Source organism: Tupaia chinensis, unplaced genomic scaffold (genome assembly GCF_000334495.1).
Source record: "Tupaia chinensis unplaced genomic scaffold, TupChi_1.0 Scaffold000318_1, whole genome shotgun sequence".
In the NCBI taxonomy this organism is placed as follows: domain Eukaryota; kingdom Metazoa; phylum Chordata; class Mammalia; order Scandentia; family Tupaiidae; genus Tupaia; species Tupaia belangeri.
Window position 1 is genome coordinate 4,339,068 of NW_006159811.1, and position 14,147 is coordinate 4,353,214.

General features: G+C 42.2%; 1 long non-coding RNA gene and 1 other non-coding gene across 2 annotated transcripts in view; one reads left to right on the forward strand and one right to left on the reverse strand.

Annotated features, from left to right (window-relative positions):
- The window catches only part of LOC102496267 (uncharacterized), a 44,155-nt gene extending 30,414 nt beyond the window's left edge, over nucleotides 1–13,741 (reverse strand). Inside the window, exon 1 of the long non-coding RNA XR_335001.1 lies at nucleotides 13,668–13,741. This is a non-coding gene — a long non-coding RNA (uncharacterized LOC102496267). The remainder of the gene's footprint in view (nucleotides 1–13,667) is intronic.
- On the forward strand, nucleotides 10,022–10,127 carry LOC114008314 (U6 spliceosomal RNA). The gene has a single exon (XR_003549873.1). It is a non-coding gene; the product is annotated as a U6 spliceosomal RNA (small nuclear RNA).
- Nucleotides 13,742–14,147: the final 406 nt, after the last annotated feature.

Sequence of the window (14,147 nt, forward strand, 5' to 3'; positions counted from 1 at the left end):
AGCCTAAGAGTAAGCCTGACTCTATTGCCCAACCCTAACCAGGACCCCTGATCCTCAACGTACCCCTTCACGCCGGCCTAAAGCCAAGCTTGGATCCTAAACCTAACCCTAACCCTCACCCCTACCCTGGCCCTAAATGTAAATTTAACCCTAACACTCACCCTCCTGTAACCAGAACCCGAACCCAAACCCTAGCCCTAACCCCTAAGCATCACCCTAACTCCTGACCCTAACCGTAATGCAAATCAAAACCGTCAACCTAACCCGAAAACTAACCCTACTCCTCACCCCTAAGCCTAGCCCTGACTGTAAATCTAACCATAACACTCACCCTACCATAACTGTAACCGTAACCCTACCCCTAACCCTAGCCTCTGACCCTAAACATAACCCCTAAGCCTGACCATAACCCTAACTGAAACCATAACTGAAACCCCAACCCTGACCCTAACAAACCCCTCTCTCATTAACCCTATATCTAACCCTCACCTAAACCATTAAGACTAACAGTAAGACTACCCCTATCGCCCCACCCTAACTCTGACCGATGAACCTAACCATATCCCTTCACCCCGACTTAAACCTAGCCCGGCCCCTAATACTAACCTTAACTCTCACACCTACCCCTGGCCCTAAACCAAAATTTAACCCTAACACTCACCATCCTGTAACAATCTCTCAAACCCTAATCCTTGCCCTATCCCCTAACCCTCACACTACCTCCTGATCCTAAATTTGACACTCACCAAAAGCATCAAACTAACCTGAAAACTAACCCTACCTCCCACCCCTAAGCCTAGCCCTGACCGTAAATCTAACCATAACACTCACCCTACCATAACCCTAACCGTAATACAAACCCTAGCCACTAACCCTAAACCTTCCTCCTATTCCTGACAGTAACCCTAAACTAAACCATAACCAAACCCCAACACTGACTCTAACACTCCCCCCTAGCCCTAACCCTCAATCTAAACCTCACCCTAATCCTTCTGCAACACTAACCCATACTCCAAGCCTGATCATATCACCCCACCTGAACCCTGACCCTGAACCTAAACGTACACCTTCATGCCGACTTAAACCTATCCCGGATCCTAACCATAACCATATCCATCACACCTACCCCTGGCCCTAAACCAAAATTTAACCCTAACACTCACACTCCTGTAACCAGAACCTGAACCCTAACCCTAGCCCTAACCCTCATACTAACTCCTGAACCTAACTGAAACGCTAAACAAAACCGTTAACCTAACCCTAAACCTAACCCTAACCTTCACTCCTAACACTAGTTCTGACCCTAAACCTAACCATGACACGCACCCTACCGTAACCCTAAGGGTAGTACTAACCCTAGCCCCTAACCCTAAACCAACCTCCTATTCCTGACAGTAACCCTAACCAAAACCATAACCCAAACCCCACACTGACTCTAACACTCCCCCCAACCCTAACCCTCAACCTAACCCTCACCCTAATCCTTCTACAACACTAACCCTTACTCTAAGCCTTACCCTATCACCCCACCCGAATCCTGATCCCTGAACCTAACAGTATCTCTTCACCCCAACTTAAAACTACCCCGGATCCTAACCCTATCCATCACACCTACCCCTGGCCGTAAACCTAAATTTAACCCTAACATTCAACCTCCTCAACCAGAACCCAAACCTTAACCCTAGCCCTAACCCCTCACTCTCACCCTAACTCCTGACCCTAAATGTAACGCTAACAAAAATCGTCAACCTAATGTGAAAACTAACTGTAACCCTCACTCCTAGGCCTAGCCCTGACCGTAAATCTAACCATAACACTCACCATACCAGAACGAGAACCAGAACCCTAACCGTAACCCTAGCCTCTAACCCTAAACATAACCCTTATCCCTGATCATATCTCTAACCAAAACCATAACCCAAACCCCAATCCTGACCGTAACATACCCTTTTAACCCTAATCCTCAATCTAGCCCTCACCCTAACCCTACCGAAACACTAAGAGTAAGAGTTAGCCTGAACGTATCACCCCACCCTAACTCTGACCCATGAACCTAACAGTATCCCTTCACCCTGACCTAAGCCTAGCCCGGACCCTAATCACTAACCCTCACACTAACAACTGACCTTAACCGTAACGCTAACCAAAACCGTGAACCTCACCTGAAAACTAAGACTAACATTCACCCCTAAGCCCAGCCCTGACCATGAAACCAACCATAACAATCATCCTACCATAAGTGTAACCATAACCATAACCCTAGCCCCAAACCCTAAACCTAATCCCTAACCCTGACCATAACCCTAACTGAAACCATAACCCAAGCCCCAACACTGACCCTAACACACCGCTCTAACTCTCTCACTCTAACCCTCACCCTAACCCAACCGAAACCCTAGCCTAACTGTAAGCCTGATCCTATCGCCCCACCCTAACCCTGACACCTGAACCTAACTGTATCCTTTTACCCCGAATTAAGCCTAGACCGGACCCTAACCCTAACCTTAACCCTCACCCCTACCAATGGCCCTAAACCAAAATTTCACCCTAGCACACACCCTCCTGTATCCAGAACTCAAACCCTAATCCTAGCCCCAACCACTAACCATCACCCTAACTCCTGACCCTAAACTTAATAATAACTGAAACCTTAGCCCTAACCGGAACCCTAAGCCTAATATTCACCCATGAGCCTCATCCTCAATCTAAATCTAAGCCTAACCATAACCCTGCCATAAGCCCAAGCCAAACCCTAAACCAAATGCTGAAACTGAACCCTAGCACCTAAACCTAACCGTAAGGTTAACCAAAACCATCAACCTAACCTGAAAACTAACCCTAACCCTCACCCCTAACACTAGTTCTGACCCTAAATTGAACCATAACATTCACCTTATCATAACCATAACCGTAATCCTAACCCTAACCTCTAACCCTAAACCTAACTCCTATCCCTGACAATAACCCTAACTCAAACCATAACCCATCTAACACTCCCCCCTAACCCTAACCCTCATTCTAACTCTCAACCTAACCCAAACAAAACCGTAGCCTAACTGTAAGCCTGACCCAATAGCCCCACCCTAACCCTGACACCTGAATCTAAATGTATTCCTTCACCCCGACTTAAGCCTAGTCTGGACCCAAACTCTAACGATAACCCTCATCCCTACCCCTGGACCAAAACCTAATTTTAACCCTAATACTCACCCTCCTGTAACCAGAAACTGAACCCTAACCCTAGCCCTAACCCATAACCCTCACACTAACTCCTGACCCTAACTGTAACGCTAACCAAAACCGTCAACCTAACCTGAAAACTAACCCTAACTCTCACCCCTAAGCCTAGCCCAGACCCTAAACCTAACCATAAAAACTAACCTACCGTAACCGTAACCATAACCGTAACCATAACCTTAGCCCCTAACCCTAAACATAACCCCTAAGCCTGACCATAACCCAAACAGAAACCATAACCCAAACCCCTACCCTGACCCCTCTAACCCTAACCCTCAATATAACCCTCACCCAAATCCTACCAAAACCCTAAACCTAACAGTAAGCCTGATGCTATCACCCCTCCCTAACACTGACCCCTGAACCTAACCATATCCTTTCACCCCAACTTAAGCCTAGCCCAGACCCTAACACTAACCTTATCCCTCTCCCCAACCCTGGCCCTAAACCTAAATTTAACCCTAACACTCACCCTCCTGTAACCAGAACCCGAACCCTAACCTTTGCGCAAACCCCTAACCCTCATCCTAACTCTAACACTAACCAAAACTGTCAACCTAACCTGAAAACTAACCCTAACCCTCACTCCTAAGCCCAGCCCTGACCCTAAAACTAACCATAACACTTACCCTACTGTAACCGTAACTGTAACCCTAATCTTAGCCCCAAACGCTAAACCTACCACTAACCCTGACCATAACCATAACTGAAACCATAACCCAAACCTCAACACTGACCCTAACACACCCCTCTAACCCTCACCCTCAATCTAACCCTCAACCTAACCCAACCAAAACCCTAGCCTAACTGTAAGCCTGACCCTATTGTACCACCCTAACCCTGACACCTGAACCTAACCGTATCCCATCACCCAGACTTAAGCCTAGACGGGACCATGACTCTAAGAATAACCATCATCCCTACCCATGGCCCTAAACCTAAATTTACCCTACCACTCACCCTCCTATATCCAGAACCCAAACCCTAACCCTAGCCCCAAGCACTAACCATCATTCTAACTCCTGACCATAAACATAACACTAACTGAAACCTTAGCCCAAACCCGAACCCTAAGCCTAATCCTCATCCCTGACCCTAATCCTCAACCTCAACCTAACCCTAACTGTAACCCTGCTATAAGCTGAAGCCTAACCCTAAACCTAATGCCAAAACCAAACCCTTACACCTAACCATAACCATAACGTTTACCATAACTGTCAACCAAATCCAAAAACTAACCATAACCCTCAACCCTAACACTAGCCGTGACCATAAATCTAACCATAACAACCACCCTACCCTAACCCTAACCGTAACCCTAACCCAAGCCCCTAATTCTAAGCCTAACTCCTAACCGTGACCATAATCCTAACTCAAACTATAACCCAAACCCAAACCTGACTCTAACACCCCCCTAACCCTAACCATCAATCTAACCCTTACCCTAACCCATCTGTAACTTTAAGCATAACCCTAAGACTGACCCTATCGCCCCACCCTAACTCTGACCCCTGAACCTAACTGTACCCCATCATCCCTACTTAAGTCTACCTCAGACCATTACTCTAACCCTAACCTTTACCTGTAACCCTCGCCCTAAACCTAAATTTAATACTAACACTCACCCCCCTTTAACCAGAACCCGAACCATAACCCTAGCCCCCAACCCTAACCCTCACCATAACTCCTGATCCTAACCGTAACACTAACCAAAACCATAGCACAAACCCGAACCCTAACCCCAGTCCTCAATCCTGACCCTAATCCTCAACCTAAATCTAACCCTAACAGCAACCCTGCCGTAAACCAAAGCCTAACCCTAACCCTAATGCCAAAACTGAACCCTACCTCAACCCTGAACGTAACGCTAACCAAAACGGTCAACCTAACCCGAAAACTAACACTAACCTTAACCCTCACCCTGATCCTAGATATGACCCTAAATCTAACCATAACACTCACCCTACCGCAACCCTAACCGTAACCATAACCCTAGCCCCTAATCCTAAACCTAACTCCTATCCCTGACCATAACCCTAACCCAAACCATACATCAAACCCCAACCCTGACTCTAACACTACCCCCAACCCTAACCCTCAATCTAACCCTCACCCTAATCCTACCGAAACCCTAACCCTAACTCTAAGCCTGACCCTATCACCACACCCTAACCCTGACCCCTGAATCTAACTGTACCCCTCACCCCAATTTAAGCCTAGCCCGGACCCTAACTCTAACCCTAACCTTCACCACTACGCCTGGCCATAAATCTAAATTTAACCCTAACACTCGCCCCCCTGTAACCAGAACACAAACCCTAACCCTAGGGCAAACCCCTAACCCTCAACCTAACTCCTGAACCTAACTGTAACACTAACCAAAACCATCACCTAACCCGAAAACTAACCCTAACTCTCACCCCTAAGCCTAGCCCTGACCCTAAATCTAACCTTAACATTCACCCGATCGTAACAGTAACCATAACCCTAACCCTAGCCCCAAACCCTAAACCTAACCCCTAACCCTGACCATAACCCTAACCGAAACCACAACCCAGACCCCAATGCTGACCCTAACACACCCCTCTAACCCTAAACCTCAATCTAACCCTCACCCTAACCCTACTGAAACCTAAGCCTAACCATAAGCCTGACACTATCACCCCACCCTAAACCTGACCCCTTAATCTAACCGTATCACTTCACCCCGACTTAAGCCTAGCCCGGACCCTAACCCTAACCCTAACCCCCACCCCTACTCCTGGCCCTAAACCTCAATTTAACCTTAATACTTACCCTCCTCTAACCAGAACTCAAACCCTAATAACCCTAGCCCCATCCACTAACCGTAACCCTAACTCCTGACCTAAACATAACACTAACTGAAACCGTAGCCCAAACCCAAACCCTAGGTCCAATCCTCTCCCCTGACCCTAATCCTCAATCTAAATCTAACCCTAACCATAACCCTGCTATAAGCCGAAGCCTAACCATAACCCTAATGCCAAAACTGAACCCTAACCCCTAACCCTAACCGTAACGCAAACCAAAACCGTCAACCTAACCCGAAAACTAACCCTAACCCTCACCCCAAATCCTAGCCCAGACCCTAAATCTAACCATAACACTCACCCTACTGTAACCCTAACTGTAACCCTAACCCTAACTCCTATCCCTGACCATAACCCTAATCCAAACTATAACTGAAAGCATAACCCAAACCCCAAACCTGACTCTAACACTCCCCACTAAACCTAACCCTCAATCTAACCCTCACCATAACCCTTCTGTAACCCTAACTCTAACCCAAAGCCTAACCCTATCGCCCCACCTGAACCCTGACCCCTGAACCTAACTGTACCCCTTCACCCTAACTTAAGCTTAGTCTGGACCCTAAACTTAACCCTAACCCTCACCACTACCCCTCGCTCTAAACCTAAATTTAACCCTAACACTCAGGCTCATGTAACCAAAACCCAAACCCTAACCTTAGCCCTATCCCCTAACCCTCACCCTAACTCCTGACCCTAACCATAACACTAACCCAAACCATAGCCCAAACCCGAACCCTAAGCCTAATCCTAATGCCTGACCCTAATCCTCAACATAAATCTAACATGAACCGTAACTACCATAAACCGAAGCCTAACCGTAACACTAATGCCGAAACCAAACCCTAACAGTGAACCCTAACCGTCAACCTAACCCAAAAACTATCCCTAACCATGACTCCTATCCCTAGCCCTGACCCTAAATCTAACCATTTCATTCACCCTACCATATCCCTAACCCTAGCCCCTAACCTGAAACCTAACTCTTAAGCCTGACCATAACCCTAATCCAAACCATAACACAAACACCAACCCTGACCTTAACACTCTCCCCTAACCCTCAATCTAACCATCACACTAACCCTACCGGAACCCTAACCCTAATCCTAATCCTGACCCTATCGCCCCACCGTAACCCTGACCCCTAAACCTAACCATACCTCATCACCCCGATTTAAGCCTAGCCCGGACCCTAACCCTAATCCTAAAACTCACCCATACCCCTGGACCTAAACGTAAATTTAACTCACCACTCACCCTCCTGTAACCAGAAACCAAACCCTAACCTTAGCCCCAACCACTAATCCTCTCTCTAACTCCTGACCCTAGTTGTAACACTAACTGAAAGAGTAGCCCAAACCCGAAGCCTAAGCCCTATCCTCTCCCCTGACCAATATTCTCAAGCTAAATCTAACCCTAACAGTAACACTGCTGTAAGCCGAAGCCTAAACTTAACCCTAAGGCCGAAACCAAACTCTAACACCTAAACTTAACCGTAACGCTAACCAAAACCGTAAACCTAACCCGAAAACTAACCCTAACTCTCACTAACCCTAGTCCTAACCCTAAATCTAACCAAAACACTCACCCTACCATAACCCTAACCGTAACCCTGACCCTAGCCCCTAACCCTAAACTTAACCCCTAACCCTGACCATAACCCTAATCCAAACCATAACCCAAACCTCAACCCTTACCCTAACACTCCCCACTAACGCTAACCCTCAATCTAACCCTCACCCCAACGCTACCGGAACCCTAACCCTAACCCTACGCCTGACCCTATATCCCCACCCTAACCCTGACCCCTGAACCAAACATTCTGCTTTATCCCAACTGAAGCCTAGCCCAGACCCTAACCCTAACCTTAACCCTCACCCCTACTCCTGGCCCTAAATCTAAATTTAACCCTAACACTCACCCTCTTGTAACGAGAACCTGAACCCTAACCCTAGCCCCAACCACTATCCCTCACCCGAACTCCTGATCCTAACCATAACACTAACCAAAACTGTAGCCTAAACCCAAACCGTAAGCCTAATCCTCACCCCTGACCCTAATCCTCAACCTAAATCGAACCCTAACTGTAACCATGCCATCAGCCGAAACCTAACTTGTCTCCTCGGGTATAGCAGGAATAGTTGTACTAGAATTCTGAATGTTAAGAAAATACACATAAATATGGACTACAGTTTTGCGGGCAAAGTACTTGAGTCTTATGTTGTCTCTCCTTAATTATTCTCTTGACCATGAATCTTATGTCATTATGGATTATTTATATTAAGAAGGATATTTAAGATTCAAGATGCTTCAGCATGATGCAAGAGAAAAAAACACTTCCATATTTCAGTGGGTTATTTTCATATTAACAAGTGTCTTTAAAGAAACAATAGTGGGGTCGGCAGGTGGTATGGTGGTTGGGGATGCTGGCCTCCCATATGGCTGACCGTGGTCCAAGTCTTGGACCTGGCGGTTTGCTTTCTCACTTTCTCTCTCTCTGTCCCTCTCTGGTCAAATTAAAATAAATAAATAAAGTTAAGTAAAATAATTCTTAAAAAAAAAAAGGGACTTAGTTCATTGCTTAATCAGTGAATTAAAATGAAAGATGTAAAGAATTCTTAATTCTGTTTTCCCCAAAAAATACCCTTGACAAGGGTAAATCCATTTGCTGTTTCCTCAGTTAAAAAAAGATATTTTGACGCCTTTTCCCTGAGAAAGCATTGAGAAATTTATTCTACTAAGAAAAGGGTCAACAGAGTAAAATAATTCTTACAGAGTTGCAAAGGGTCAACAGAGTTGCAAAGGGTAAGGTGCCAGGTAGCTGTGAGGGCCCAAAGAGTGGAATCCAGAAACCATACTCATAGCATTTTGGTTCAAGAATAGGAATCCAGAAATCATACTCATAGATTTTTGGTTCAAGAATAGTTTCAAGTTGAGTTAAGTGTTATATAAAATAATGATTACAATAGTTTAAAATTCCATTCTAAATAAATCATATTCTAAAAAATAAGAGTTTTAAATAGTCATGCTACTATTGATAATTGATGTGTATCAACATTAGTAAAAAATTATTTATTTTTAAAAAATAACTATTTTTAAAATAAGAAATTATATCTTGATGTCTGCATTAGTAAAGATGCAGTGTGGTATTGGAGGGGAAATACCATAAAATACTTTGAAATAATAATATCAGGAAATTTGTAGAACTTATAGAAAGAAAGAGAAGCATACAAGATAATGTTTCTAATTGAAGATAACTTAATAATTCATAAATAGAAAGACCAAGGCTATAAAGTGATTAATTCTACCCAAAGAAATTCATGCAACTAATGTACTCTTGGTCAAAATACCAATGGGATTTATGTATTTTTTTAAGATGACAAAATTGTGTTAAAGGTTAATTTTAGGGATCAGCAGATGGAGTAATGATTACATCGCTGAACTCCCACATAGTCGACTATGGTTTGAGTCCCAGACCTAGTGTCTCAAAAAAAAAAACCTCATGCTGGGCACATGCGCATGCATGCCCAAGATCCCAAGAGGAGAATAGAGGAAAAGGGATTCTGTGAGGCCATTCCCCCTTGGGGGTGATTTCTCACTTTCTGTCTTTCTGGCGAGATCACATGTTCTATAGCAGCAAATCTCTTTAAAAAAAATAAAAGATGAAATTTTAAAAGTAGTAGTGAGGGATCAGCCGGTGGCATAATGGTTAGGTTGCTGGACTCCCATGTACTTGACCGCAGTTCACGTCCTGGGCTCTGTGGTTTCAAACTCATGCCAGGCATGTGTGCATGTATGCCCAAAATCCCTACAGATGAATGGAGGAGAAGAGACTGCGGTGCGGCCATCCCCCTGGGGATTAATTTCTCACTTTCTATCACTCTCTCTGCTGAGCATATGCACCATGTAACAGAAATCTCTCAAAAATTAAAAAAAAAAAGTAGTAGTGAAAAGTGGTTGCTCCAGCAGCACATATACTAAAACTGAAATGATACAGAGAAGACTAGCACAGCCCCTTGCAAGGAAAATATGCAAATCTATAAACTGTTCCATATTTTACACAGTCGCCAGAGGTCACTGGACTATTTGTTGACTAGATCTAGTAAACTAGTGTGAGTCAAAACAAAATGGGTGGTGCACACAATATTGAAAATGTGACTTTCATTACAAAAAAATAAAAATTTGAAAGATAAGCCAAGGAAGAATTAAGAAGCTGAGTTGCTTTAGCCCTACTTCAGAAGAATCAAAATTGATACTAATTTTTGACAATTTGTCACAGAACACTTGATTTCTAGGACTAGATCAGCAAACCAGAGTTCTACATAAGCAGCTGCATGACCCTTGAAATACAAATAAAAGAGGGCTATAGTGTTAAGAGTTCTTCCTTTTAATATTAAGAGAGGGTAAGGAAACATATAAATAATACCTAGAAATAGAGCCTTCATATATAATATAACCTTAATAATGGTTGAAAATTATATCAGTCATTATTGGTAGAACATATTCATTGAATGCTTTAGTGTTGCAGCATTGTTTTTGACTGGTACAGGAAAACATTCAACATGCAGGTTTTATCTACTTTTTAAAAATAATCTTTGATTCAGTTGGTGAATTTATAAATTTTGCCATATAAAGCAAACTATTTATGTCATTATTTCAGCTCTATAAATCAACACAGTAATGACAGAAGAAAATCTTTGATAAAGAATTATATAATAACTTTTCTTTCAAGTTCAACGTAAATGATGTTGAACTGTGTGAATTGCTAAAAAATCAGATTTGCCCCTAGGTTTTCAAAGTCCACAAGGCTTCTTAGTTAATAGCAAGTCATGGTTTTTGAATTTAAAGAAAAAAAAATTTAGTAAGCTTTTGGGTTTTTTTTTGGAATTGCTAGAGGACACATATGCTCACCAGAGAAAGAGAGACAGAAAAAAAGAAAGCACTTCCCAGTGGGACACAGTCATGCCAAACCCCTCCTCCTCCATTTCTTCATCTTCTCAGGATTCTGAGCACACACACTCAGGCAACTGATGGGGCTGGGATTCAAACTGCAGTCAGTCAGGTGGGATCTGTCTCCCTCAACCACTAGGCTATAGGACCAGCCCAAAACTTAGTAAGCTTTTTATTTTTTAACTTGCCAAGTGGGTATATACACTCACTGGGGAGTGGGGAGTAAAGAAAGAGAGAAAGGGAGACAGAAAGAGAGAAAACAAAAAACCATAGGGGGAATGGTCACACCACAATCCCTCTTCCATTTCTCCCTCAACCGTTCAGCTGGTGATACAGGATCCAGCCACTTCAACCAACAGACAACAGACTGGGCCCAGTAAGCTTTTAATTTGTTGTATTTCAGTCAGTATCAAGTGCCCCTAGCCAAACTGACAGTTCTTTTCAGTCCTGTTGCTTACAATTGTGATAGTTCTTTGCTTTCCGTATTTTTCAACTTCATTACTGGCATCTTGATTCTATAAAACTTTGATGGAAAAGCCCCCACCCTTAAATAATTTCATCCATTTGAAATGACTGAAAGGCATCACTCCCTCAGTTGGACTTTTTAACTCTAAAACATCTTCCTTCAAAAATTCTAATAAATAGCTAAAACCCTTAATCTGATTGTTGCCACTTGGCTGAGGTTTAATCAATTCGGTGACTCAAAAACCTCTCAGTTTTCTGTTTTATAAGCTGGAGCTGAGAAACAGTTGCCTCTTTGATCTTGGACCACCTCAAATTCATGTACTCTATTTCTATTCATTTCTACTTGTAAGCTGACTTAATTTTTCCTGACCTTGTTTATTTCATATAATTCCCAACCAAATGCAGCCAATATCAAATAATGCATACTACTAAAGCTGTGGGGCTTTTTTTTTTAAGAATTATTTTTTTTATTTTAACTTTACTTATTATCATTATCATTATTATTTTTCCGTTTGATCAGAGAGAGACAGAGAGAAAGAGAGAGAGGAAGTGAGAAAGCAAGCCACCAGGTCTGAGATTTGAACCGTGTGGTCAGCCATGTGGGAGTCCAGCGCCTTTAACCACCATGCCACTTGCCGGCCCCAGTTTTGTTTTGTTTTTTTTTAATTTGCTATAAGGCATGTACACTTCTGAGAGAGAGAGAGACGGAGAGAGAGCCAGCACCCCTCATCAGGGATGGCCGGCCACAACCCCTTCTCCTCCACTCTCCCATTGGTATTTTGGGCATGTATGCACATGTACTCAGTATGTTCATCAAGCTGCCAGGTCCAGGACTCAACCATGCAGCTGGCCATATGAGATCCTACCACCTTAACCATCATGCCACTAGCTGGCCCAAACTGTATTGTGTTTATTATTATTATTATTACTATTATTACTATTTTCCATTAAAGAGAGAAAGGCAACTACTGAAAATGAAGACTGATGAAGAATTAATTATCTAGTTTACATTATAATTGCTCTCTTTATCTCAGTCCTCCAAAGATCCAGAATTATAGAAATGTAACCCTACCATATACTTTCAAGAGTCCTGAAGTGGGAGAGAAGTAATATGGAAAGTCTTGCACAAGTTCTTAGAGGTTTCAAGAAGAATTTACACCAATCGCTTGGCTAAAGCAAGTTACACAACCATAATAACAGGGAAGCTTACTATGGATATAGAAGAAAGAGAGCTACAAGTATTTGGACTACAAAAATAAGGTATTCAAAACGGGGCAGTATTAAATAATTGTTTCATTCTTTGATTATAACTACAATTTTGCTAATGCAATATTTGTAATCAATGCGAACATAAAAGAGATGAAATGGCAAAAACAATACTGAATTCCTCAATAAAGATATGCACATTCAGTGACAGAGTCTCAAGTTATTAACGTGTACTGTCTGATCAAATCACAAATTCGGAACAATAAACAAAAACTTAATCTCAAGGTCTTTTTAAATTATTAATATGCTCCTATATTCCTGTCTAAAACATAATGACAGTCAACGATAAGAAAGAATAAAATGTATCAAATAATTTTCTAAACAAAGATGAAGTAGGATTATTTCTATATAATTCTTTCAAATACTCGTCATTTCGAAAACCTTCAGATAATATATTACTATTTACACAGCATTCAATCAGTAACTTAATTACAAATATATAGCCATATTCTTTAGTGTTTCATAAATACTGCACAGGGTAATTAATTGCTTGTATGTATCTCTTATCTATGTCTATGAAGGTCATAATTCATAAACAAAGCAAAGTGTCCAACTAACTAATCTCAAATTTTTGAGGGGTCCTCATTTTGTTATCTTTATAGGTAATAGTGGCAATAAATTATTTTCTTACTTGAACTACTAGACTGAAAAGCTATAAACAGTAAATAAATACTTGAAATTTTTAAATAAATCTTACATGATCAAATCTTGTTTGAAAAATATTTTGAAATTCTACAAAATTACAATAAATAGTAGGAGCTCTGTATTTTATATTTAAAAGCATATATGTTTAAGAAGATGTTTTTTAAGGAAAGGGGAAATTTTCAAGGAATAGTGCTTATTTTATTTTTAGCAACAAACATAAAGTATGGACATTATATACCTAGGCAGATAATGGGAAAAATAAAATATCTGTACCTTTTTAGATTGTCTTCTGAGTAAAATTTATAGGAACCAGCAGATGGTGTAATGGTCACATCACTGGATTCTCATATAGTTGACCATGTAAAGTCCTGGCCCTGGTGGATTAAAACTCACACCAGATGCATGTGCATGGGTGCCCAAGATCCTGAAAGGAGAATGGAGAAAGGATTTCAGTGTGGCCATCCTCCCGGAGGGTGATTTCTTGCTTTCTATCTCTCTGTCTCTCTCTGTCTCTCTGACGTGCAAACACACTCTATAGAAAAAAAATAATCTCTCTTAAAAAGAAAAAGGAAGGGGTCAACAGGTGGCGTGGTGGTTTAAGAGTGCTGGACTCCCATATGGCCAACCGCAGTTCAAGTCCTGGACCTGGTGACTTGCTTATTCACCTTCCTCTCTCTCACTCTGTCCTTCTCTGGTCAAATTTAAATAAATAAAGTTAAATAAAATAATTCTTTAGAAAAAAGAAAACTTACA